Raw genomic sequence first — 24,004 nt, 5'->3', positions numbered from 1 at the left:
TTAAAAGCTGATTGCTTCCTGTATTATAATAATCTGGGCACATCTGGGAGGCCAGAGCGATTGCCTGATGCTGCCAGCCCTGCTCTACGGATCTCAGATGTGTCCTAAATATGCTTTTGGACTGATTCTTTCTGTTTTACTTAATTTTAAATATGTCCATTATCAGAAAGGTGCATAGTGTTTTATTCTGTTGGACCTTGGTAGCGTGTATGCAAACACAAAGACACAAACATAAACACACACACATACACATAAACAGGCTAAATGGTGTGTGGCAGCTGCTCTCCTGCCTGCCTGAATTTGCTTAAACAGGTAGAAACAGTTGTCTATGTGTCTAGCGCCCAGCACGTCTGCTCCAGTTGGTCGTACACACACACACACACACACACACACACACACACACACACACACACACACACACACACACACACACACACACACACACACACACACACACACACACACACACACACACACACACACACACACACACACACACACACACACACACACACACACACACACACACACTACAGTGAAAACCCACACCCACATGATATCATGCACTGAGAGTGAAAGCAACTCTCCATCCCTCAATTTTCTCAGTGTATCCAACACTGCCATCTTTCCCAATGGACACAGATTAGCTGAGGCAGCCAGTCAGTATGCTGGATGTTTGCTTTTGACACAGGTCCCCTCCAGACTTGCATCTTTCACAGTTCTGGGTTTAGTGGTACTGGAGTAAATGAAAAGTGCAGTGTTGCTCTACTCTAAGTGCTGTGAGCACACTGTCAGTAGGCTGCTGATGAGATGAGCTGAGGGACATCCAGAGGAGCAGATGGCTTAACACAGCAGCGGCTAACCTCTCTTTTCCTCTCCACTCTGGCCTACCCGAGCCCTGCCCAGCTCAGCCATGGCCTGAGCCCGGTTCCAGATGTGCTGGACTCAGTCCCGCAGTAGTGGGGGGATTGTGGGGGAGGAAGAGTGTGAGGCTTTAACCTTCGGGATGAGCCAGAGCACGGCTGGGGGGCTACGGGGCTGGGGCTATGGGGGAGGGGGGTATACACATTCCATCATCTCTGGTTCTTCTTGGGCCGCCGAGGGGAAGGCTTCTGGAAGTGTTACACAGGCCCTGATGTGTGAGCAGGAAGTAAGCATGTCAAAATCCTGATTATTAAACATCCGAATGGCCTGGATCATCCGGAACTGAGCTATCAGCACAGAATAGGAGCACAGAGCAGAGCAGAGTAGGAGGGGAAAAGCTCTCTTCTGTCTCCACAGAGACCAGAACAACGTGGAGCCACAAAGGACAAGGATGTTTCTACAGAGGACGTGGCAGCTGGATGGTGTGTTGTCTTGTGTTCTGTTGAAATGTCCCTCAACACAGGGTCAAAACCAGATGAATGTTGCCTGAATGTTGCAGAGGTCACTGTGAAAACTGTTGCCAGTCACACACCATCTGATGACTATTGGCAATACATAGGGAATAATATATAATTGTTCACAGTGCACCTGTCCCAAAATACATAGAAATGCATGTACTGACAAAAAGACCAGCTGATCCACTACCACTGTCAGATTGATAGGGCAAGGCAGCAGGAATGGTGAAAGCAGAATGACATAAAAGTGTGATGAGCAGAGGTAGGGACTGCTCACAAACTGTCTGTTCTGCACTATGCCACATAGATCAGCAGAATGCAGGAAAAAAACAGAACACTTCACATTAGATGCAAGGGGTCTCCAGATGGTTGGAAATATGGAATGAGCATTATTCATTAGTTACATGTCTAGATTTCACCCAGGTTTTGGACGGCTCAGTGATAATATGATTAGGGCTTGCCCTGGCTCTCTCTCTGTGTGTGTGTGTGTGTGTGTGTGTGTGTGTGTGTGTGTGTGTGTGTGTGTGTGTGTGTGTATGTGTGTGTGTGTGTGTGCGCGCGCGCGCGTGCATGCGTGCGTGCGTGCGTGCGTGCGCAAGGCTGGGGGCACAGGGCACGGTGCCCACTGCCCACCCTGTTCCAGGTATTTGGTTTGGAGCTAGTGGATGTGTGCCAACCATGGCACTAAACTACGCCAAGGAGTAAAGAAATAAAGTTCAGGTTTCCTCTGTGGTTTGGAGAAGCCAGACCCCTGGCTGTTAGTGTTAACTGGAGGGGAAACTAGAAAAAAATGAAAGTGTCCTTTGCAGCCACCAACCTGGTACTCTCTCTCACAATACTAAAAGCTTAGTGAGAGACCACAGCAGTGAAGCACTGCTGAAAAGAAGGCCGACTTTATACCGACTATAGCCTCCATTCCACGGGACGGGAGGATGAAATATAAAGAGCAAAATGTTGACAAACTGAATATTCCCATTCCCGTTGTACAATTTACAGGCAATGTGGACCAGCACAACATGTCTGGCGAGAAAACAGACAGTATTTGTGTGGACACCTGTGTGCATCAGGACCTTGCTGGCGCCCAGACAGGACCTAATTGACGTGAATGGAGGAAGGCAACAGCATTGCATGAAAACAGTGTCTCATAGCAGAGGGACGGTGGGTAGGAGCATCATGGGAAAAGCTCCACTCATGATCCGCTACATGGCCTTACAACAAGGCTCTTTGTGCTCTTCCCCTCCATATCATTGTGTTCTTACTTAAACCATTAGAATAGTCCTCTGGGAGATGCCTGTCAAGGCCAATTACCATGCATCTCTCCAAGAAAAACATCCTAAGCTGTAAAATATGAGGACAGGAAGGGAATAGGTGTCTGTTGTTGCTAGGGCAACACAGCAGTTCAGGGCTTCTTCTCTGTGGATGGAAGACCCTGAGCCTATGAGGCAAACAGACAGACAGACAGCTCTACTAAACAAGACTGTCTATTAACTACTGTATGACAGACAATCAATACCACTTACACATTTCACTCAACATCAGAACATTCTGGGCAGAATATCCTCCACACAGACACAATTACTGGTAGGACACATTTTGTTCCCTTCTGTTGCTGGGAAAGATTATGAAGGCCAAAAACTGTAGAGGAGAAAACAGAGACTGAAAGAAAGAAACAACAAATAAGAAGGAAACTAATAACAAAAGTGACTGCTCTATTTATGCGGCAATGAAAGCAGTGAGAGCTCACTGGCCCTGGCCGTCTTGAGGGTTTAGATCGCTAACTCGCTGCACTGGCCTCCATTATTACAGTGAAATGCCAGCTTTGTCATTAATCAGAGAGTGCCTATTAAGAACCCCTAGCCTTCAAAAACTAAAGAGGATGCACACACACACAGACAGACACGCACACACACACACAGCGGCCTTGGCCTCAGAGGGTCCTTTACGTCAAAATAGCCCTCCCTCCAAGGCCCAGCCATTCCTCAGCGGAGCCACCTTTTGTTTGGAAGAGGAACAGAGAAAGGAATCCGAGCAGGAAGCAGACTGAAAAGCCATAATGGTGCCTCAGATGGACAGAAAGTAAGAGGGGAGGAAGGAACAATCTTAATGAATATAGCATCCCCTCTGAAGAGACACTTCACCCTCCTCCCCTCAGTTCAAGGCCTTAACCCTATGTCACCCAGACTGGTCCCAGGCCAGTACACAGTACACACACTGCAGTCTGCCAGCCAACTCAACACAGGTCTGTAACACAGCCTCTCACTGGCTCATCACCTTCATCTGGGAATGAAACACCAAAAGCTCTATGTCATTCCAACTGAAATAACAGGCTGATGTGCCCTTAATAAAATACTTTTAATAGCTGTGTAAACCATGCAAAACAAATCACAAGAGAGAAACGCATTCAGCGGTGGAATACGGTCTCAAATCATGTAAAAGAGAACTTCTAGGGCGGCCAGCCATTGTAATAAATGCCGTGGGTGACATATGAGTTTGTAGCTGGCTCTGTCACCAGGAACTCTGGCAGGCAGTTTCACACTGTTGTCACCTGACCGTCCAGCCAGAGCCCCGGAAGGCCAAGCACACCCTTTGTGGCATTATATGCACTGCCACGTCTGTCTGTCTGCAGATCACTCTACTCCTCTACTCCTCAGGCTCTTTTTACAGTTTCCATAAGTTATATGATTAACATGCACTGTAGAAACATACAACACATTATAACACATGACTAACTATTTTGTTTCTGCAGTGAATGAAGGCTAATGAAAAGAAGATTTCAATTGAAAGCATAGGTTCACTCAAATTGTTCTGACAGCAATTACAAACTTGGCATTTCTTGCATTACTTTTCTTCTCCAAATACCACAGAATGGAGAGAAACAAAATGCAGCGTGGGGGGGTTTATGTTTGAGAGGCTCTCAATATGTGGGGGTGGAAGAGCAGTTGGACCTCTGGGTTGCCATTGGGAAATCACTATCGTGTCATACTGACCCGTGTGAATTCCCACAAGCACCATTACAAAATGACTCAGTTCCACAGCTAAAAAGGAGGCAACATTGTGCTGGAAAAAAAGAGTGATCCCTTTGGACGCAGTTAAAACAAATTAAAAGGGCCATTATAAAACTCAGATGCAGCAAAGAAAATAAGCTTCACAAGATTTACTGTGTTTCTGAAGACCTAAGCTATCTGTGCTAAAGACATTAACAATGACAGGTAATAGCAGACCAAGGCCTCTGCTTAGCTCCGTCACAGCTTTTGTTTTGTGTCAGTTCCCTTTCTTTTTCAAACTCTGACTGGGGTCAAGCCAGATTATGTGAAAGTGGCAAGCAGCCAGTCTTGTAATCACAAGGGATTGATACAGACAGGCACCACAGCAATATTCCTTGTTTTATATAATTTGTTTTATATAGGCTAGATAATATTAGATGGCACTTGTACAGTGAGTTATCATCAATTGTATCCAGATACCGAGATAGCATAAGTTTGCCAGACACACATGTACAGAAAAGTAACACTTTAATTAATAAAAATAAATAAAAAGGCGAGGGAGATGAGAATACAGGCCTAGTGCATTAGACTCATCACACCGTAGACCAGGGCTCCAGTCCGAGCTCCACCGAGCACGCCCAGAGCCCAGAGGCATAAATGCATGCAGAGACATAATCAGTGGGCTCAGCATGTGGCTCTGATCAACAGACAGTAATCTGATCATGTCAACTTACTTAGGCAAAAGTGGTAACCATACTAAAGGCATGAAGAATTTCGTCTTCCAAAAACCATGAAAAAAGGGAGCAGAGTACATGCACTCGCGGGCATCCTCCTGTAGTTGCACTGTAGTCCCACAGCGTAGGCCTAAGGAGAAAGCCACTGGGTCCTGCTGATAGATCGGCACAAGCATACAGATGACCAGCACTGATAGAGGACCTGTCCCTCTGGGAAAGAGGGGGCAGATACTGGTACAGACATGTTAATAATACAGTCATAAAGACAACATGAACATAAGCACACACCATGTGCCAAAACCAGAGGGAGAGGAAAGTCAACACGACCTGTAAAAATCATTCCCACTGACAATCAATAGATAACTGGAGAGAAATAACCAGCTGGCTGGGTTCAAACAATCTCTGTTGTTCAAATGGCACATTTATGATCTCTCAGTAATGGAAGATGAAAGGAAACAAATAATACTGGACCAATGTGCACAGTGAGTTCCTGACTGTGGATCCAACACAGACCTGTAATCTACTTTAATGATTCCCGGAAAGGTATTCAAAGAGAAAAAAACAGAGGAAAACTCCAGGACGTCCCTTAAAAAGACAAGCAGCTGTTAAAACAGTTCTATGATAGTGAAATTGGCTACAAACAGCCAGAATGAGCAGACAGTATTTACATAACTCACAGAATAAAGTTTCTCCACTCAGAAGACATGGCCCCCATTAATGAAGAACAATAAAAGGAAGCCAATTCCATATCCTCCAGTTTTATCTAATGAGAGTCTGCTGATAGTGAGGACTACTTCACTTAACCACAACTGGTCTAGTAAAGTGCCTGGCAAGCCACGTTCACTTACATTTGCGTCAGCGCAAAGAAAAGAAAGACACAGGTTTCTACAAACCATAAATTTGCGCTTTACTTCATGGAAGAAACCGGCTCCATTAGACCTGTCCTTAGTAAATAATCACAACTTCCTTTCTGGAACATTCAAAGGTTTATAATGACTTGTCAGTAGGGTGGAAATAATGTACACTTCTACAGTATCCACAGAGTCATTAACTAGTAATTAATCAGTAAACGGATAGCTTTAGTTTTGACATAAAAAGAGATTATACTGCAAATATTTCAGTGAGAACGCTGACGGAATCTGTCATGCTGTAACCATGATGAGAGTACATGATGTGTTAAGACTCAGGTCACAACAACTGTCAAAAATGCACTTCCTTGCCGTGGGAAAGGACAATATTATAATCTATACAACCCACACACTCTAGATGCGAGCACAGAAAAATACACGTATACACACAGACACAGACACACACACAGATGCACACACACAATTTACATGAACTAAAGAATGAACAAAAATGAATTTTATCACACAACACATTTACATGTTTTCGTAATTTGAATTATATCTGTATAGTGAAGTTTTATTTGTCCTATGCAAAAGTACAGTGAAATCCTTCATTTGCAAGTCCTCCCCAACAGTGCAGTATTCAATAATTAATCATTTCAGAACATAATGTTTATACATGTATAACACTTGTAATGATGATATGGAATGAATATAAAAATATACAGTATATAATATATATATATATACAGTATATAATATATATATATATATATATATATATATATATATATATATATATATATATATATATATATATATATATATATATATATACATACAGTACCAGTCAAAAGTTTTGACACACCTACTCATTCAAGGGTTTTTCTTTATTTTTACTATTTTCTACATTGTAGAGTAATAGTGAAGACTACAAAACTATGAAATAACAGGTATGGAATAATATAGTAACCAAAAAAAGTGTTAAACAAATCAAAATATATTTCAGATTCTTCAAACAAGCCACCCTTTCCCTTGATGAGAGCTTTGCTCACACTTGGCATTCTCTCAACCAGCTTCATGAGGTAGTCACCTGAATACATTTCAATTAACACGTGCCTTGTTAAAAGTTAATTTCTGAAATTTCCTTCCTTCTTAATGCATTTGAGCCAATCAGTTGTGGTGTGACAAGGTAGGGGTGGTATACAGAAGATAGACCTATTTGGTAAAAGACCAAGTTCATATTATGGCAAGAACAGTTCAAATAAACAAAGAGAAACGACAGTCCGTCATTACTTTAAGACATGAAGGTCAGTCAATACAGAAAATGTCACAAACTTGAAAGTATCTTCAAGTGCAGTCGCAAAAACCATCAAGCACTTTAATGAAACTGTCTCTCATGAGGACCGCCACAGGAAAGGAAGACCCAGAGTTACCTCTGCTGCCGAGGATAAGTTCATTAGAGTTACCTGCACCTCAGAAATTGCAGCCCAAATAAATGCTTCACAGATTTCAAGTAACACACACATCTCAACATCAACTGTTCAGTGGAGACTGCCTGAACCAGGCTTTCCTGGTTGAATTGCTGCAAAGAAACCACTACTAAAGGTCACCAATAATAAGAAGAGACTTGCTTGGGCCAAGAAAAACGAGCAATGGACATTAGACCGGTGGTAATCTGTCCTTTGGTCTGATGAGTCCAAATTTGCAATTTTTGGTTCCAACCGCCATGTCTTTGTGAGACGCAGAGTAGGTAAACGGATGATCTCCGCATGTGTAGTTCCCACTGTGAAGTATGGAGGAGAAGGTGTGATGGTGTGGGGGTGTCTTGCTGGTGACACTCTCAGTGATTTATTTAGAATTCAATGCACACTTAACCAGCATGGCTACCACAGCATTCTGCAGCAAAACACCATCCCATCTGATTTGCACTTAGTGGGACAATCATTTGTTTTTCAATAGGACAATGACCCAACATACCTCCAGGCTGTGTACGGGCTATTTGACCAAGAAGGAGAGTGATGGAGTGCTGCAGCAGATGACCTGACCTCCACAATCACCCAACCTCAACCAAATTGAGATGGTTTGGGATGAGTTGGACCGCAGAGTGAAGGAAAAGAAGCCAACAAGTCCTCGGGAAATATATGTGGGAACTTCAACACTGTTGGAAAAGCATTCCAGGTAAAGCTGGTTGAGAGAATGCCATGAGTGTGTGAAGCTGTCATCAAGGCAAAGGGTGACTACTTTGAAGAACCTAAAATATAAAATATATTTAAATTTGTTTAACACTTTTTTGTTTACTACATGATTCCATATGTGGTATTTCATAGTTTTGATGTCTTCACTATTATTCTACAATCTAGAAAATAGTAAATAGAAAATCTCTTGAATGAGTAGGTGTGTCCATTCTCTTGACTGGTACTGTATAAATTTGTGTCAAAATTGTAATTAAAAAAGTCCAAAAACCACATAATACTTCAGGCAAGACAAATGCAGTCTATAAACCCCACTTCAAATTATTGTGAAGGTTATCACAGTTTCTGAATTAGATTTGTATCAAGGGAAAGTTAATAGCACTGTTAAAACCTCGCAACCCTATGCTGCTACCTTCAAAGAAGGTGGAGGCAGAACCAGCCATTGCTGACAGCATTATCTCTCTCTCTCTGCTGGGTAAATCTACAGCGCCACACAGAGGACTTCACAGGTAATGCAAGCCAGAGGCTAAAGTTTTGATCTGAAACTGTGGGAAGGGAATGATTTGACATATTTATTAGATAAGTAATATATTTTAAAGAGAAAAATCTCTATTTCAAAATGTTGAAAGTGATAAATGGAATTCAAACCAATTAGATTGTCAGTTTAGACAAAGATTAGGGCTCTTCCAAACAGAACCTTGTGAAAAAAAGAAGGTTCTTAACGATCAGGAAGTGCTCTTTCTATGAGATAAACTGACCAGGTGAAAGCTATGATCCCTTATTGGATGTCACCTGTTAAATCCACAATCAGTGTAGATATTTATTTATTTTTTAAATTTAACTAGGCAAGTCAGTTAATAACAAATTCTAATTTACAATGACGGCCTACCGGGGAACAGTGTGTTAACTGCCTTGTTCAGAGGCAGAACGACAGATTTTTATCTTGTCAGCTCGGGGATTCAATCCAGCAATCTTTCCGTTACTGGCCCAACACTCTAACCACTAGGTTAGATAAAGGGGAGAAGACAGGTTAAAGAAGGACTTTTAAGCCCTTGGGGGCAGGAAGCCTACTGGTTAGTGTGTTGGACTAGTAATCTAAAGGTTGCAAGATCAAATCCCTGAGCTGACAAGGTAAAAAGCTGCCATTCTGCACCTGAACAAGGCAGTTAACCTGCTGTTACTGAAAATAAGAATTTGTTCTGAACTGACTTGCTTAGGTAAATAAAGGTTAAAAAAAGAAAGACAAGACACAAGGAATTTTGTCTTGAATGGGCAAGACAACATATTTAAGTGTCTTTGAACGGGTTATGGTAGTAAGTGCTAGGTGCACCAGTTTGAGTGTGTCATGAACTGCAATTCTGCTGGGTTCTTCGTGCTCCGCAGTTTCAATAGTGTATCAAGAAAGGTCCACTACCCAAAGGCCATCCAGCCAACTTGACACAACTGTGGTAAGCATTTGTCAACAGCATCCCTGTGGAACACTTTCAACACCTTGTAGTTCATGACCTGAAAAATTGAGGCTCTTCTGAGGGCAAAAGGGCTACAATTCAATATTAGGAAGGTGTTCCTAATGTTTTGCACACTCAGTGTATGTTAATGGAATTGAGAAGTGGTCAATATTATAATTACCTAGATATTATTTTAGAAGTACAGCCTAGAATGTATATGTACATATACAGTACCAGTCAAAAGTTTGGACACACCTAATGTTTATTCTTTATTTTTACTATTTTCTAGATTGTAGAATAAAAGTGAAGACATCAAAACTATGAAATAACACATATGTGTAACAGTATAACTTTAACCCCCTCCCCTCGCCCATACCCGGGCGCAAACCAGGGACCCTCTGCACACATCAACAACAGTCACCCACGAAGCATCGTTACCCATCGCTCCACAAAAGCCGCGGCCCTTGCAGAGCAAGGGGAACCACTACTTCAAGGTCTCAAAGCGAGTGACGTAACCGATTGAAACGCTATTAGCGCGCACCACCGCTAACTAGCTAGCCATTTCACATCCGTTACATATGGAATCATGTAGTAACCAAAAAAGTGTTTGAAATATATTTTAGATTCTTCAAAGTAGCCACCCTTTGCCAAGATGACAGCTTTGCACACTCTTGTAATTCTCTCAACCAGCTTCACCTGGAATGCTTTTCCAACAGTCTTGAAGGAGTTCCCACACATGCTGAGCACTTCTGGATGCTATACCTTCACTCTACGGTCCAACTCATCCCAAACCATCTCAATTGGGTTGAGGTCGGGTGATTGTGGAGGCCAGGTCATCTGATGCAGCACCATCACTCTCCTTCTTGGTCAGATAGCCCGTACACAGCCTGGAGGTGTGTTGCATCATTGTCCTGTAGAAAAACAAATTATGGTCCCACTAAGCGCAAACCAGATGAGCTGGTGTGTCACTGCAGAATGATGTGGTAGCCATGCTGGTTAAGTGTGCCTCAAATTCTAAATAAATCACAGACAGTGTCACCAGCAAGGCACCCCCACACAATCACACCTCCTCCTGCATGCTTCACAGTGGGAACCACACATGTGGAGATCATGTGATTGCGTGGGGTGATTTGCTGGTGACACTGTCTGTGATTTATTTAGAATTTAAGGCACACCTAACCAGAATGGCTGATATATTGGTGTCCTTTCACCTACTCTGCATCTCACAATGACACGGCGGTTGGAATTAAAATCTCCAAATGTCCATTGGTCTAATGTCCATTGCTCGTGTTTCTTAGCCCAAGCAAGTCTCTTCTTCTTCTTGTCCTTAAGTAGTGGTTTCTTTGCAGCAATTCGACCATGAAGGCCTGATTCACGTAGTCTCCTCTGAACAGTTGATGTTGAGATGTGTCTGAACTCTGTGAAGAATTTATTTAGGCTGCAATCTGAGGTGCAGTTAACTCTAATGAACTTATCCTCTGCAGCAGAGGTAACTCTGGGTCTTTCTTTCCTGTGGCGGTCCTCATGAGAGCCAGCTTCATCATAGTGCTTGATGGTTTTTGCGACAGCACTTGAATAAACTTTCAAAGTTCTTGAAATTTTCCAGATTGACTGATCTTCATGTCTTAAAGTAATGATGGACTGTCTTTTCTCTTTGCTTATTTGAGCTGTTTTTGACATAATATGGAGTTGTTATTTTACTAAATAGGGCTATCTTCTGTATACCACCCCTACCTTGTCACACCACAACTGATTGGCTCAAAAGCATTAAGAAGGAAATAAATTCCACAAATTAACTTTTAACAAAGCACAGCTGTTAAATGGTGGGCTCCCGAGTGGTGCTGTGGTCTAAGGCACTACATGAAGCATCCCTATACTACCAGGTTCAAATCCAGGGTATCAATCACATCTGGCAGTGATTGGGAGTCCCATAGGGCAGCACACAATTGGCCCAGTGTCGCCGGATTAGGACGATATTGTAAATAAGAATTTGTTCTTAACTGACTTGCCTAGTTAAATAAAGGATGAAAAAATATTTATCTAAATTGAAATGCATTCCAGGTGACTACCTCATGAAGCTGGTGGAGAGAATGCCATGAGTGTGTGAAGCTGTCATCAAGGCAAAGGGGGGCTTCTTTAAAGAATCTCAAATATATTTTGATTATTTCAACATTTTTCTGGTTACTACATGATTCCATATGTGTTATTTCATAGTTTTGATCTCTTCACTATTATTCTGCAATGTAGAAAATAGTAAAAATAAAGAAAAACCCTGAAATTAGTAGGTGTGTCCAAACTTTTGACTTGAACTGTATGTGCAATATTCAGTAGAGCTGGTTTTGTCATTGATTATTTAGTCAGATATCTTCTACTTCATCACAATCCCGGATCCGGGAGCACCCCCATCAGTAAAAAAGCTGACTAGCATAACCTAGCATAGCGTCACAAGTAAATACTAGCATCTAAATATCATTAAATCACAAGTCCAAGACACCAGATGAAAGATACACATCTTGTGAATCCAGCCATCATTTCTGATTTTTTAAATGTTTTACAGGGAAGACACAATATGTAAATCTATTAGCTAACCACGATAGCAAAAGACACAACTTTTTTCCCCACCATTTTTTTCCTGCATAGGTAGCTATCACAATTTCGACCAAATAAAGATATAAATAGCCACTAACCAAGAAACAACTTCATCAGATGACAGTCTGATAACATATTTATTGTATAGCATATTTTTTGTTAGAAAAATGTGCATATTTCAGGTATAAATCATAGTTTACCATTGCATCCACCATCACAACTCTCACCAAAGCAACTGGAATAACTACAGAGACCAACGTGAATTACTTAAATACTCATCATAAAACATTTTTGAAAAATACACAGCGTACAGCAAATGAAAGACAAAGATCTTGTGAATCCAGCCAATATTTCAGACTTTTTAAGTGTTTTACAGCGAAAACACAATATAGCATTATATTAGCTTTCTACAATAGCCAACCACACAACAGCATTGATTCAAGCCAACAATAGCGATAACGAATAAACCAGCAAAAGATATAAATTTTTTCACTAACCTTCTCAAACTTCTTCAGATGACAGTCCTATAACATCATATTACACAATACATATAGAGTTTGTTCGAAAATGTGCATATTTAGCGGCACAAATCGTGGTTATACAATGAGAATAGTAGCCAAGCTGCCAACAATATGTCAGGAGAAATCTTGGGAGAGGCACCTAATCTAATCAGTAACTAAATTTAAACTTGACTAAAAAATACAGGTTGGACAGCAAATGAAAGATACATTAGTTCTTAATGCAATCGCTGTGTTAGATTTTTAAAATTAACGTTACTACGACATAAAAGCGTTAAAGCGAGACCACACCAAAATTAATGGCGGAATATGAGTTTTACATTTTTCAACAGAACAACGAATTAACATCATAAATAGTTCTTACTTTTTGATGAGCTCCCATCAGAATCTTGGGCAAGTTGTCCTTTTTCCAAAATAATCGTTGCTCGGTTGTAGATTGTCCTCTTCAACTTTGGAATTAGCAGTAAACATTAGCCATGTGGGCCAGACGTGCCCAACTCACTAGAATGCAGCACAAATAAATACCCGAAAATCGCAATATACTAATATAAACTGATATAACTCGGTTTAAAATAACAACATTATGATGTCTTTTACACCTATATCGAATAAAATCAGAGCTGGATATATCTAAGGGCTATAACGGGAGCTTTCTAGAACGCCATCCTGAGGTCTGTCTTGCGTCATGGCGAAGGAAAGAAAGAGAGGACCCCACGTTGCCAGCCCATTTATAAGGCCTCAGATCTGCCTAGCAACTCCATTTCAATTCTCACTATTTTCTGACATCCAGGGGAAGGCGTATGCAGTGCATCTCAACCAATAGAAGACATGCAAATTAATAAACCGACCTCAGAACAGCATGCCGATTTCAGATTTCTCACTTCCTCATAGGAAAATTGCTCCAACTCGAGTTCTGTTTTACTCACAGATATAATTCAAACGGTTTTAGAAACTAGAGAGTGTTTTCTATCCAATAGTAATAATAACATGCATATTGTACGAGCAAGAATTGAGTACGAGGCAGTTTAATTTGGGAACGAAATTATTACAAAGTGAAAACAGCACCCCCTATTGAGAAAAGGATATCCTGTATAATGGAATAAATTCTTCATAAGCATGTGACTTCACAACTAAATTTTTTATTTAACCATACATATCTGGTAATAAAAGGCAGCTTTTTATAGGAAAGTGTTTTTAATTTTGAGCGTGGACTCAGCTAGAACAATAATGTTGCATTTGGGACAACTTACCTGGCAAAAGCCAGAACTATTCTGCCCCATACACACACGGTATTTCCATTCTGCCACCCAATTTACATCAACAAAACAGCACTCATGTCACGTTCCTGACCTGTTTTCTGTTGTTTTTGTATGTGTTTAGTTGGTCAGGGCGTGAGTTGGGGTGGGCATTCTATGTTATGTGTTTCTATGTTGGGTTTAATGTGTTGCCTGATATGGTTCTCAATTAGAGGCAGGTGTTTGACGTTTCCTCTGATTGAGAACCATATTAAGGTAGGCTGTTCTCACTGTTTGTTTGTGGGTGATTGTTGCTGTGTCTGTGTTAGTGCACCACACGGTACTGTTTCGCTTTGTTTAGTCTGTTCGTGCGTTCTTCGTTGTATGTTAGTTCGCATGTTCAGGTCTGTTGACGTCGTTTGTTGTTTTGCAGTTTGTCTTGTATTTTCGTATTCGTTATTATAATTAAATTCATTATGTCTACATACCTCACTGCGTGTTGGTCCGATCCATGCTCCTCCTCGTCTGAGGAGAACGACTTCGACAGCCGTTACAACTCAGGCAAAATGTAGAGAGCTGGGACAGTGAAGTAAATTCTGATGTTGTTTTCTGGGGTTTGTGACCATGTGAAAACTGTGAACGTTTAGTGATTTATTGTAACGGCGGTCCTCTTCCTCTTCAACCGAAAAGGAGGAGTATTGAGGGAACCAAAATGCAGCGGATGTTGAAGACATAATTTATTAAACAAGACGGGAAAAAACACGAAACGAAATACACTTGACTAAACTAACAAAATAACAAACGGTGTAGACAGACCTGGACGACGGACTCACATAACACACGAGAACGCACGAACAGGAAAATAGCCTACACATAAAATAACGATGAACAAACAAAACCGAACAGTCCCGTATGGTGCTACAAACACAGACACAGGAGACAACCACCCACCACGAACACAGTGAAACAACCTACCTAAATATGACTCTTAATTAGAGGAACGCCAAACACCTGCCTCTAATTAAGAGCCATACCAGGCAACCCATAAACCAACATAGAAACAGAAAACATAGAATGCCCACCCAAACTCACGTCCTGACCAACTAACACATACAACAAACTAACAGAAATAGGTCAGGAACGTGACATAACCCCCCCTATAAGGTGCGAACTCCGGGCGCACCAGCACAAAGTCTAGGGGAGGGTCTGGGTGGGCATCTGACCACGGTGGTGGCTCAGGCTCCGGGCGAGGTCCCCACCCCACCATAGTCAATCCCAGCTTACATTATCCCCCTATGAATGACCACCCTCATCTTACCCCCACTAAATACTTTTGGTAACATCGACACCAGGGGCAGCACCGGGACAGAGGGATAGCTCAGGACAGAGGGATAGCTCAGGACAGAGGGGTAGATCAGGATAGCGAGGTAACTCAAGATAGAGAGGTAGCTCAGGATAGAGGGGCAACTCCGGACTGAAAGGCAGCTCCGGACAGAGAGACAGCTCTGGACTGAGGGGCAGTTCTGAATAAATAGCCGCTCTGGGCTGAGGGACAGCTCATGACTGGCTGACGGCTCTGGACGCTCATGGCTGGCTGACGGCTCTGGACGCTCATGGCTGGCTGACGGCTCTGGACGCTCATGGCTGGCTGACGGCTCTGGACGCTCATGGCTGGCCGACGGCTCTGGACGCTCATGGCTCACTGACGGCTCTGGACGCTCATGGCTCACTGACGGCTCTGGCAGATCCTGTCTGGTTGGCGGCTCTGGCAGATCCTGTCTGGTTGGCGGCTCTGGCAGATCCTGTCTGGTTGGCGGCTCTGGCAGATCCTGTCTGGTTGGCGGCTCTGGCAGATCCTGTCTGTAACGGCGGTCCTCCTCCTCTTCAACCGAAAAGGAGGAGTATTGAGGGAACCAAAATGCAGCGGATGTTGAAGACATAATTTATTAAACAAGACGGGAAAAAACACGAAACGAAATACACTTGACTAAACTAACAAAATAACAAACGGTGTAGACAGACCTGGACGACGGACTCACATAACACACGAGAACGCACGAACAGGAAAATAGCCTACACATAAAATAACGATGAACAAACAAAACCGAACAGTCCCGTATGGTGCTACAAACACAGACACAGGAGACAACCACCCACCACGAACACAGTGAAACAACCTACCTAAATATGACTCTTAATTAGAGGAACGCCAAACACCTGCCTCTAATTAAGAGCCATACCAGGCAACCCATAAACCAGCATAGAAACAGAAAACATAGAATGCCCACCCAAACTCACGTCCTGACCAACTAACACATACAACAAACTAACAGAAATAGGTCAGGAACGTGACATTTATGGAATAATCTAGGGCTTTAACTCCAAAATAGGTTCACAGATTGTGTGTTCGTCACATGAAACTTTAACTGTCCTCTTTTTTTTCTTCATTTTTAGCATCAAAGCTGATGCTCACACAAACCTCACATTTTGGCTGCTGATTTGTGAGAAGCGTCAGGTTTTATTTTGGAAAGTAATTAATAATTAACAAGTACACACAATGTTTGAATTATCTAACCATCACATCCTCCCCTAGCGGCTGGTGGATAGGGAGGTATTTTTCAAACCAAAAAATGTACTTCTATTCATGTGGTGTTTATAGAAGTGCATTCAGCACAAATGCAATTTTCGCAGGAATACTGTATGTATTTTAAAAATATTTTAGACAGACACCTTTAGGAGGAGAACAGCTATAATTATCAAGGCTCAAGGCTAGACGCAGATTCAGACACAGGAGGCAGATGGTTGGAGTCTTACAATGCTGGTCACGTACAGGCAAAAAGTCAAAACCAGTTCAGAGTCCAATAGGTAACGAAGGATAGGCAGGATGATCAGGCAGGCAGGAAAGTAGTCCAGAGTCAGGCAGTGGTCAAAACCGGGAGGACTAGCGAAAGAGAATAGAGAAGGAGTACGGGGAAAAACACGCTGGTTGACTTTACTAAACATACAAAACAAACTGGCACAGAAAGACAGGAAACAGGGATAAATACACTGGGGAAAGTTAGCGACACCTGGAGGGGGTGGAGACAATCACAGGGACAGGGGAAACAGATCAGGGCGTGACAGTACCCCCCCCCCCCCCCCCCCATAGGGTCGACACCTGGCATCCTACCTGGGCACATACCTGGCTGACCGGGGTGTCAGCGGTGGAATTCGGCGATGAGAACCGGGTCCAAGATGTCTTTAGCAGGAACCCAGCACCTCTTCTCTGGGCCATAACCCTCCCAGTCAACCAAGTACTGGAAACTCCTGCTCCATGGTCGAACCCTCAGGAGGTGTCTCACCGTGTACGCTGGCTGGCCATCGATTACCCGGGGGGAAGGATGGGCCTGGAAACAGAAGACAAAGGACAGTGAAATTCTAGACACATGGAAAGTAGGGTGGATACGGAGGGTACGGGGTAACACAAGACGGACAGCAGTGGAACTAAAGACTCTAGCGATGGGAAAAGGACCAATGAAACGGAGAGACCTACCCGCAGGGGCAGGTCCCGAGTGGAAAGCCCTACCCTCTTCCCAATGCGGTATCGGGGAGCTGGGGTCAGGCGGCGGTCCCCTTGTCGACGATACCTGGAATTGGTCTTGAGAATAGCCGCCCTGGTTCTTCGCCAGGTACGTCAACAGCGGCAGACAAATTTCTGGGCCATGGGTACGCTGAACTTTTGCTCTTGTTCCAGGAAGAGTGGAGGCTGATACCCCATGGAGGACTCGAAAGGAGAGAGTCCCGTGGCAGAACAGGGAAGGGTGTTCCGGGCATACTCCACCCAGACCAGTTCATGGCTCCAGGTAGTGGGGTTGGTTGAGACCAGGCATCTCAAGGTGGTTTCCAGGTCTTGGTTGGCTCGCTCCGACTGACCGTTGGTTTGGGGATAGAATCTAGATGACAGGCTGGCCGACGACCCAATAAGGGTGCAGAATGCCTTCCAGAACTGAGACGAGAACTGAGGACCCCGATCGGAGACCATGTCTATCGTAAATCCATGGATCCGGAGGACATGCTGCACCATAAGCTGGGCGGACTCCTTCACAGAAGGTAGTTTGGGGAGAGGGATGAAATGCGTGGCCTTGGAGAACCGATTGACTACCATCAGAATGACAGTGTTGCCATCAGACGGAGAAAGCCCAGTGACAAAGTCCAGAGATATATGAGACCAGGGACGATGAGGGACCGGTAGTGGCTGAAGGAGGCCAGAAGGAGCTTGCCGTTGAGTCTTGTTCTGAGCACACATTGTGCATGCGGCGACGAAGGTAGAGACGTCAGGAACCATTGTGCGCCACCAGAAACATTGTCGGAGGAAGGCTAGTGTACGAAGGGACCCTGGATGACAGGTCAGCCTGGAGGAATGAGCCCATTCCAGGACCCGGGACCGGACTGGTTTAGGGACAAACAGCCGGTTAGCCGGGCCCCCTTCAGGTCTAGGCTGGGAGCGTTACGCCTCACGAACCAGGTTCTCAATACCCCAATCCACAGTGGCAGCAAGGCATGAGTTAGGCAGAATGGTTTCGGAGGTTGAGGGTGTGGCAGAGGAACTGTATATGCTGGAGAGAGCATCAGGCTTCACATTCTTTTACCCTGGGCGGTAGGAAATAGTGAAGTTGAATCTGGTAAACAAGAGGGCCAATCAGCCCTGCCTGGAGTTGAGGCGCTTGGCTGTACAGAGATATTCCAAGTTGTTATGGTCAGTCCAGACCAAGAATGGCTGTTCTGCTCCTTCCAGCCAGTGCCTTCACTCTTCCAACGCCATCTTAACTGCCAGGAGTTCTTGGTTGCCTACATCGTAGTTTGAGTTTGAGTTTGAGTTTATTTTTACAGGGACATCCATGGTCACAGAGAGAGGCTGAGTGGGAATACCAAGCTCCGAAGCTATCGTGGCATCCATACGACCTTCACCAGTCCCAGAGTCAATGAGCACTCGGAGAGACTTAGATTGGTCTCCCCACAGCACAAGCACAAAAAAGTGTGTGCGGGTGTGCGAGTGATGGGAATTAGGGAATTCCTAGTCTGACTCACCATAGTACTTGTACCCACTAGAGACAAGGGTATCCTAATAGGGCAGGTAGCTATAAAATGTCCTCCCCCTTCACAGTACAGACAACAGTTACTATTCATCCTCCATGAGCGTTCCCCAACTCTGCATAGGCTCAGGAGTATCCAACTCACCCGTCGTAGATTCACGAGAGCGCTCGGGTGGCTTCGAATGCTCTCAGAAAATCTGCCTTTGGAAACTAACGGATTCCCTCGAAGGTGAACGAGCCATAGCGGGTGCACGAGTGTGCCCGAGACCAGACCTCCTCTCACTCCTGCGTTCCCTTAGGCGTCCATCGATTTTAATGGTTAGGGCGGTAAGGGAGTTGAGCTCCACCTGGAAATTCCCGAGCAGCTAGCTCACCCTTTACCTCCTCAGATGATCCGTGCAGAAAAGTATCGAAAAGAGACTCCGGATTCCAGGCACTCTCGGTGGCCAACGTGCGAAAATCAACCACGTAGTCTGCCACACTACGGGAGTCTTGACGTAAGCCAAACAGTTTACTGGCCGCCTTTCTCCCGTATACCGGAGACTCAAATACCTTTCTCACCTCTGCCATAAATTCCTCCAGATAACCACAAATGACAGATTGTTGCTCCCAAACTGCCGTCGCCCAGGAGAGCGCCCTTCCTGACATTAGCGTAATAATTTACGCTATCTTCGATCGGTCTGAAGGAAACGAAGATGGCTGTAGCTCAAAAATAAGCGAGCACTGAGAAAGAAAACACAGAATATCGCTCCGGGCGAGGTAAGCAGGGTTCTCGGGGAGGCGGGATAAGATGTACAAACTCACCACAGATATGGAAAAAATTACTGGGTTATTGGGGTTTTTCAGAGGTGGCAGGCAGCCTCTGAGCTAACTCCCTGATTTGCTCCAAAATAGCCTTTAACCCATGGTCGTGGCGTTCCGTCAAGGAACTGAGCCCTTCCAAAAGGCCCTGAAACAACTCCTCATGTTTCCCAATGGTGGCTCCCTGCAGGGAGACAGTGTGGCGGAGCTGGTCCATGTCTGCTGGGTCTGTCATGGCCAGTTTGTACTATCAAGGCACAAGGCGAGACGCAGATTCAGACACAGGAGGCAGATGGTTGGAGTCTTACAATGTTTATTAATCCAAAAAGGGGTAGGCAAGAGAATAGTCGTGTACAGGCAAAAGGTCAAAACCAGTTCAGAGTCCAATAGGTACCGAAGGGCAGGCAGGATGATCAGGCAGGTGGGAAAGTAGTCCAGAGTCAGGCAGTGGTCAAAACCGGGAGGACTAGCAAAAGAGAATAGAAAAGGAGTACGGGGGAAAACACACTGGTTGACTTGACTTAACATACAAGACAAACTGGCACAGAGAGACAGGAAACACAGGAATAAATACACTGGGGAAAATAAGCGACACCTGGAGGGGGTGGAGACAATCACAGGGACAGGTGAAACAGATCAGGGCATGACAATAATGATCAATCAAATAAGTACTTTGTGAATTAAGTTATAACTAAGTTATTATTGTATTTAAATAAATATTTTATAAAAAATAATGATTGTGAATATAACTATTCTATAACACAAGACAAAGCTCCCAATATTACGTGAAATTATGATATTGATAATTTCGAACGGTTACAAAGCATTCCTCCACTCCGTTTCAGTGTGACATTGGGGAGAAGTATTTGTCAACACAGAGGCTATTCCATTTTTCTGTTCTTGACAGGTGAACCTTCCGGCATCTCTTTGACAGAGTCTGATTTACAACACACAGGGACACAAAACGTTGCTAGGAGACACACAGCGTTCCACTGCCGTGTCACTCAGGCACATTCCACATGTTACGTCCATCTGGTCATTCATTTAGCTAAGGAAAACAGAGAAGAGATAGAAGATGCTGTTTCTGGGAATTATGAGGACATTTATCTGTCTGTTCACCTGCTCTGTATACTGGACATATCTGCCTGTTCAGGTTCCCCATTCTCAAAATGCTACATTGCTTCCTCGTTGATGCTAGTGAGCTTCATAGTAATCACATATTATCTATCAATAAAAATGATGTTCACAGATCTATTAAAAATACTTTAGGTCTAGGTTTGCCTGCAGGAAAAAAGTGTGCAAGTCAGGAAATGAGATGTAGAGGACAGACATTGATAATGAAGCACAACACTTCTTTGGGGGTTCAAATAAATGGCAAATATGAAGCTTTGATGGGAATCACAATAATATTTGATGGGAATCACACTAATATTGCCTAGTTGTAATGTTATGGCCTCATTGCTGTGATATAGCAAACCCAATAGTAGCCCCTTCTGACTGACACAGGGGCAAAACAAGATGAGGACCAAACTAAAGCTAGCAGATCAGGAAAACACAACACTAGTATCCACCAAAATAAATTGCCATCCCCGTGATACTATTTATGTTGAGACATAAATAGTATTATATAGTAAAACATACTGTGTCCATGGTGTAAGGTTGTCTTTCACCTCCATAATCCTGTGTTTGTAATGGCTGCCAAGGCTGCCACTCAACAGTCTTAGACTGTCTACCAGGACAGCCGGACTTCTCAACTAACAAAACACAGCAGATAAAATCTCTCCAAATATTCCAGACATGCAGCAGAGACAAAGGTGAGAAAGGGTGGGGGTGACCAGACCATCTCAGACAGAGCATTTTTTTTGCAGTAAAATGGGTGGCTTCAGTCGACCCGGCCAATCCCTGGTCCTGGCCAGACAAAGTCACATGTGTACCTGTGCTTTTCATGTGGGCCGGCCTCAGACAATGACAAAATAATTGCCTGGGCAGTGACAGATAATGGCTCTATCCCTACAATCACATTCCACAAGGATTGGCTTTCTCCCTTTAAAAAGGTAGCTGTTACATTGGACAGGTTGAATACGCTGAGCAGTCTAAATATTGTGGCCCCTTGTTTCTCCCCAAAAGTCCCCATCATAGAGTTGATACTCCTGAACAGAGTGATACATGATACTGTACATGTACAATTACTATGTGAGTATTAAGGGATGCTATTTCATATAAGTGGGAAATTTTGATATACAGTGCATTCGTAATGTATTCGGACCCGTATACTTTTCCACGTTGTTACGTTACAGCCTTATTATACAATTTCTTAAATAAAAACATTTCCTCATCAACCTACACACAATACCCCATAATGACAAATGAAAACAGGTTTATAGAAATTTTTGCCAATGCATTAAAAATAAAAACAGAAATACCTTATTTACATAAGTATTCAGACTCGAAGTCATCCTTCAGATGTTTCTACAACTTGATTGGTGTCTACAACATGTGGTAAATTCAATTGATTGGACATGATTTGGAATGGCACACACCTGTCTATATAAGGTCCCACAGTTGACAGTGCATGTCAGAGCAAAAACCAAGCCATGAGGTCAAAGGAATTGTCCATAGAGCTCAGAAACAGGATTGTGTCGAGGCACAGATCTGGGCAAGGGTACCAAACAATTTCTGCATTTTTGAAGGTCCCCAAGAACACAGTGGCCTCTATCATTCTTAAAAGGAAGAAGTTTGGAACCACCAAGACTCTTCCTAAAGCTGGCTGCCCGGCCAAACTGAGCAATCCGGGGAATAGGGCCTTGGTCAGGGAGGTGACCAAGAACCCAATGGTCACTTTGACAGAGCTCCAGAGTTCCTCTGTGGAGATGTGAGAACCTTCCAGAAGGACAACCATCTCTGCAGCACTCCACCAATCAGGCCTTTATAGTAAAGTTGCCAGACGGAAGCCACTCCTAAGTAAAAGGCACATGACAGCCCGCTTGGAGTTTGCCAGAAGGCACCAAAAGGATTCAGACCAGGAGAAACAAGATTCTCTGATCTGATGAAACCAAGATTGAACTCTTTGACCTGAATGCCAAGCGTCAGATCTGGAGGGAACCTGCATCTATCCCTATGGTAAAATATGGTGGTGGCAGCATCATGCTTTGGGGATGTTTTAAGCGGCAGGGACTGGGAGACTATTCAGGATCGAGGGGAAGATAAACAGAGCACAGAAAGTACAGGAAGATCCTTGATCAGAACCTGCTCCAGAGCGCCCAGGACCTCAGACCGGGGCGAAGGTTCACCTTCCAACAGGACAATGACCCTAAGCACACAGCCAAGACAATGCAGGAATGGCTTCGGGACAAGCCTCTGAATGTCCTTGAGTGGTCCAGCCAGAGCCCGGACTTGAACCCGATCTAACATCGCTTGAGAGACCTGAAAATAGCTGTTCAGCGATGCTCCCCATCCAACTTAAGAGAGCTTGAGAGGATCTGCAGAGAAAAATGGGCGAAACTCCCCAAATACAGGTGTGCCAAGCTTGTAGGGTCATACCCAAGAAGACTTGATGCTGTAACCAATGCCAAATGTGCGTCAACAAAATACTGAGTAAAGGGTCTGAATATTTATGTAAATGTGATATCAGTTTTTTATTTACAATAAAGTAGCTAAAATGTATACAAAACTGTTTTTGCTTTGTCATTATGGGGTATTATGTGTAGATTGATGAGGGGGGAAAAAATGAATCAATGAATTGTAATGTAACAAAATGTGGAAAAAGTCAAGGGGTCTGAATACTTTCCGAATGTACTGTACATTATGGCCAGAGGCATCCTTTGCATAATAAAGCTACTATCACTCAGTTCATAGACTCCAGCATCTTCCAATCCCTATCTTCAAAGGACTGGGACTGTTCCAACTCAAGGACATAAAGTCATTCCAGGGTCTAGAACAGAGAGTACAGCATATAATGGCGACCACTAGCCTGATCCACTTGGTGAGTAAGTTTACAGCATTTTAAAAAGGTTTACAGAGAGTTACCACCCTAGCCCTACATTACCCCCAACCCCGTTCCCCTGGTTGTCAGCAGGGCCCAGGCCATTTCCCTCCACAGCGCTGGCTGGGGTCACTCCTGAGTGCCCTGTCTGAAACAAAACAAGAAGGATAAGGCACGGTTTCCAGAAAGATAAGGCACGGTCCCAGCCATCCGCCGGTC

This window comes from Salvelinus fontinalis, chromosome 2 (assembly GCF_029448725.1).
Source record: "Salvelinus fontinalis isolate EN_2023a chromosome 2, ASM2944872v1, whole genome shotgun sequence".
NCBI lineage: Eukaryota > Metazoa > Chordata > Actinopteri > Salmoniformes > Salmonidae > Salvelinus > Salvelinus fontinalis.
This window is presented reverse-complemented; position numbering follows the sequence as displayed.